Raw genomic sequence first — 6,000 nt, forward strand, 5'->3', positions numbered from 1 at the left:
ATTCGAATCTTACACATGCCATATGAGTTGGATACTAATGTGATTCTTGTATAGTTAATATCATCGGCCACCACTTACTTACCGAGGAAAACATTGTAAAGACACCTGCACACTGGTTGATGATTATAACTTGTGTGTGAAATGGAGAACGCAATGGAAAATCAATTAATAGCGCCAAGAAAGTTGTTGTGTGTATTCCACAATGACCACGACCCTCATCCATGAGGAATACGACTATGAAGAGAGAGAGAGAGAGAGAGAGAGAGAGAGAGAGAGAAATAAATAAATAAAACCAAAAAACAGTATTTTTACTCAACATTCTCTATCCCCAATTACTTTCTTATATCTCGGCCATTTCAACTTGTGTGGTATAATGTGTCTTCACTCTTTACAGCCTTCCGGAGCCGGAACTGGAGGCACAACGTGATGCTACGTCATAAAGTGCGCTTTATTACTTTGTACTAAGACCTATAACACTAGCTGGTATTAGGTTAAAAGCAATTTGAACACAACTGAAAATCCTAGACTCATTTTTAGGGTTCCGTAGCCAAATACAAACAATATATTTTGAGGGTCCCCATACTCAGAACTGAAATAAAAAAAAAAACGGGATATCTATGGATAGGTCTTAAAAAATGACATTGAGGTTTCTAATATTTTTTTTTTCTAAACTGAATAATTTGCACGAGAGACACATCCAAAGTAAAATGTGCCACCACTTGTAACTTCTAACTAAAAATATTACTAAGTAAACTTCCACCGAAAATTGGTTTGAACGAGATCTAGTAATATTTTATACGTCATAAATCGTAAACCGCAATTTGCCTTTCATTCAATCAACGCAAATATGAAAATATATAAAAATCGATCAACAAGAACTTTTATGTTATGTTACTTTGCTGATACGGAATCCTTCATGGGCGAGTCCGACTCGCACTTGGCCGCTTTTTTTTACTATTCCATCTCACCCAATTTCTGTTCGGTAAATTTTTCACACAGATCTGGGTTTAGAGGCATCACATTTGAGATACATTCTCAGATAAGAGAGACAGGAAGATAAAGTTTCAGTAGGTATACACCTGGTACCTATATTTAGATATCTAACGGGGAGCGATAAAAAAAATTCGGCTCCATTTGTATTGTCCCCGGATAAGGGAACGCTCAATAAATAACATTGGATTTCCACGGTTAGTCCTGTGTTCCTGTTTGTTTTAGCCCCCGACGTAAAAGTGAGGTATTCGTGTTATTTCCGTAGCTGAAAATCGTATTCGTTGAGTCAAATTTGTGTTTTGAAATGTCGTTATGAAATAATGTCCTTTTGCTTTTGCAGAGAAAAACATCGTGAAGAAACCTAGGAGAAGACCAAAGAATGGGACACGTGGAAAGAGAGAGGGGAGGCTTTTGCCCAGCAGTGGGACATGTTATAGCTATTTAAAAAAAATATCTATCTACCAAGACACTTCAAGAAAATGAAAGTGTTTTTTTTTTCATATTCAAATATCGACAAAAATTTTGACAAAAGAACGAATTAGAGAATTAGAAGAACATTTCTCACTAAATAATTAAATTCCTACTTTCAGGAACGTACTAATGTTACATATAAATTAAAATAGATTTAGACAAATTATAAAAAAGTGTGTTCATTCGTTTGCCATCTTTTTCGTCAGGACACAGAAGCATTGGTGGAGATTGTTGGAGAGCTGCTTGAACATACGCTATTTATAGCCGCAGGTGGAACAGCTAGTATTATCTTAAATAAATAATACGTCTTTTCAAGAATAAATATAAATAAATATATTAAATTAATTATATTAGGACAATTCACACAGATTGAGCTAGCCCCAAAGTAAGTTCGAGACTTGTGTTATGGGATACTAACTCAACGATACTGTATTTTATAACGTATACATTTATATAGATAAACATCCAAGACCCGGGCCAATCAGAAAAAGATCATTTTCCATTATGATCCGACCGGGGATCGAACCCGGGACCTCTCGTTCAGAGGCAAGCACTTTACCACTGCGCCACCGAGGTCGTTAATATACTTGGTAATAAAACCACATATTTAAACAGATACAAGCCGAGTATATTTCGGCAACAAGACGACATGTATATTATTTTAAAGAGAGCGATATAAATTTTCTTATTCTTATTGACAACTAGCTTTTGCCCCCGGCTTCGCCCGCGTGAATTTCGTAGCAAAATCTCAGTAATTTTTTTATCACGTACTCTGGAAGACTGGTAAACATATATGATTCAAATTCGCATTTTTTCTCATCTTTAGTTCATTTTTCTGTTTCCCGCTGTGTGTCTCGTCCCGCAAACATGTCCAATCCCGCTTCCTACTATGTAATGTAAAGTAGATATCCCGTACCGTTTCCTACATATTGTGCCATCATGTTTTTTGCAATGTGTCCCGTCCTGTTTCCCACTACGTGTCTCCTTCCCATTTCCCGCTCCTACTCTCACTCCCGCTTTCTGCAACGCGTGCCGTCCAATTTTCCATGACGTTTTACGTCCCGGTTTTTTATTAACCACAAACGTAAATTAAACATTTTTTGTATTTACTATTACTGTTATTTACTACAAAAAGTAAGTGTGCCAATTTTCAGCTTTTTATCTTGAAAATTGTATTAAGTCTCATACAATCCCCCCTTATGAAGAGGTTGAGGGTTAATTTTCAGAAAAATCTGAAACATGTATTCCTTACTTTGTTGCAAACAACCAAATTTTCAAGTCACTAACTTCAACGGTGTAGAACTTTCATATTTACAGATTTCACCCGTTTCACCTCTTCGGAGTAGAATTTCCAAAAATCCTCTCTTAGTGCTCACCTACATTCACCTACATGCCAAATTTCAGCTTCCCACCCAGCAGTTTCGTTTGTATGTTGTCTGTCAGTCAGTCAGTCAGTCAGTCAGCCAGTCAGTCACTCAGTAACGGAAGAGATTTATACTGATATATTAATACATACTGCGCCCATTATATCTATATCAGACTTTAATCGATAAAAACAATTTGTTTATATTCTGTTCACATCTTTCCTACAGGACCCTCCTCATTTTCCGGGATGAAATGTCTATAAGATGTTAACCCGGGATTCTGAGGCATTTTTGATTCATAATTAGTTTTTTAATTATCCTACGGGAAGTTGACCATTTACCGGGGTGAAATGTATCTAATTTTCCTACAGGACCCTCCTCATTTTCCGGGGTGAAATGTCTATAAGATGTTAACCCGGGATTCTGAGGCATTTTTGATTCATAATTACTTTCACAATTATCCTACGGGGACCTGACCATTTACCGGGATGAAATGTATCCAAGATGTTAACCCGGTATATAAGGTACCGGTATATACCAAATTTCAAGCAAATCGGTCCAGTAGATTTCGAGTGATGCGCGTTCAGACAGACAGACAAAAATTTCCAAAACTATATTTTCGTCATCTATATCAGTAACTAAGTATATTCTATGAAGAATTTAAAAAAAATATCCAATGTACAAAAGTGACCTTCTTCCTTTCTTCAATTTTATTATATATCTTATTGACAACAGTCCTGCAGGATTACAGAGAAGGTTTATATAGGTACAGTACAAAATAAAACCTACAACAGTTGTTGAGGTCGAGAAAGATACACATATAATATGTATATAAGTATGTTTAGGAATTATTATGGATTTAATGAACCCAAAAATAATAATTTCATAAAACCATTGCTTTGTCCTAATATATTTATTTATTTATTAATCTTATTATTTTTTGGGCAGAAGTATAAAATGAAGGTGCTGTCCCTTTTCTGTTTGTTACTATAACGCTACATAACTTGACATTTGTAACTCGAGGCTACAGAAGTATCAAAGCAATTAATTAGAGCTTTGAGCTTTCGAGGTCGAGCAACTTGCTAACTCAATTAGTACAGTTAGAGGATAGAACATGGAGCTTTTGGGTGTAAGGTGATAGTAGTATAACTAAAGTGCGTGGTTCCCGCCCTAAAATAGTACCACTAAATATAAATAAATAACGAGGCAATTGACAAATATAAAGCATTCATAATGTAGACTAATAATATAGTTCCTAGTGGGGGTTGGTATCAAGCATAAAATGGATCTACAAATCGAGCACCTGACTGACGTCAACAGTGTAAATCCTCGCTATGCTATGGCTGCCTATTAGCTACCTGTCCCTTGGTCGCCTCGAACGACATTCATGGGAGGATATGGTGTGGTTTTAAAATATCTAGTGCTATCCCATTATCAGATCAGCATGGAAAATTAAAGCTAACAAACACTGTTTTTAAATTCACGAAAATGGGAATGGAATTAAGAGATTATTGAAGACTTTCTACCATTGAATAAGTTAGTAAACAATCGCACGATTACTAAAACAATCAGCTTGCAAGTCACACGATCAAGTTAGGAAAGTTGCTCACAGTCAATGCCACTAATTGATTGTTATTGGCACGTAATCCCGAATTACAGGCGTAAACAAAAGTTCTAATTTATTTATTCAAAGTTGGGTTAGATTTAGAACCAGGAATTAGATAAATAAGCCTTGTTCATTTATGTCAGTCTCATCTCTGTTGTGGCTTTGATTTGCGAGTATAGTAATTGTAGAATTCGCTGCACTAGCGCGTTACTAGATCCATTCCTAGGATTTTGGAAAAACTTTACCAAACAATCCGTCTGATAGTTTCTACGTTTAGTAGTATAAAATATCCAAATTATCATTGCCGTTCTCATAGACTTTAATATATTACTTTTTTGTAAAGCAAGTTTATTATTAATATTGATTATTATCCAAATAAGTAGGTATATTAGTTACCTTGACCTTGACATTGTCCGTCATCTCATTAAATTTAAACTAATTCTTTAGAATACACCGGGTAGCCCGTCACGGCTTCGCTCGGGTAAAAACATAATAAATTGTACACCTAAACCTTCCTCAGGAACCACACTATCTATTGGTGAAAACCGCGTGAGAATCCGTGCAGTAGTTTTTCAGTTTATCGCGAACAGACAGACAGACAAATCCGGCAGAGGACTTTGTTTTATAATATGTAAGGATTTAAAGTTACACGCAAAAAAAAACAGCTTATTGCACATTTTGAACAATGAATGGTACCATACCTAGGCAGTCGCTAATTACTTACGATAAGCGCTTTTCATGCAAGCTATCACTCACATACATTTTTTCTAGTCTTTGCTACACCAGAAGTAGATTTTGGTACAAAGGTCGTCTAAGTTAGTATTGCGCTTTCGTGTATTGCATGGCTTTCATTTGTACTATAAGGTACTGTGGCAAAAGACCCTACTAACTACACGAAATCAAGCTCCACCATTATTATTGCAAAAGTATATTGTCTGCGGTGACTACTTCACATGAGGTAGGTCGCATGTTTCCTGTTTCCAAAACTCGTGGTTCTCCTAGATGTATACAACTTTCAAATGCTGTAGATCCTCAATCCTCATTTTAAAATTACAACTCATAACTAGAAACATTAAATAACGACCGCTTTATAGCGACACAGTTCTCGTAAGTACATTCTTAACAAACTGAACAAAAACGCAAAGGTTCGCTTCGTTTTCTTTTTGCAAACTTTTCTGAGTAAAATGAATGGAAACGATGTTTTGAGAAAATGATTTAACGTTCATTCAATGCAAGTTAAGCTTGATTTTATCCCAGTCAGCATTCAGCACTAGGTCTGTGCGGGTTAATTGTTTGAGATTGTATTTCGATTCAAAACTGAAGTAATTTTTCATGATTCGCCATAGAGTACCCCTGTACTGAATGTTACTTCAGTTTTGAATCGAAATACAATCTTTATCATATTTTTATTCACTTTGTTTTGTATCCTTATTTGTTAGCATGGCATGCGTATTATCTTTGACCAATAATGTCCTATTAGAAACAGACGGTCACCAAAAAACTGATGCATTAATTTACTGTAGTCAAAGCATTTTTCACGTTTTAAAAAATATAGTATTTCTCAAAAAT

Source organism: Plodia interpunctella, chromosome 14, assembly GCF_027563975.2.
Source record: "Plodia interpunctella isolate USDA-ARS_2022_Savannah chromosome 14, ilPloInte3.2, whole genome shotgun sequence".
In the NCBI taxonomy this organism is placed as follows: Eukaryota; Metazoa; Arthropoda; class Insecta; order Lepidoptera; family Pyralidae; genus Plodia; species Plodia interpunctella.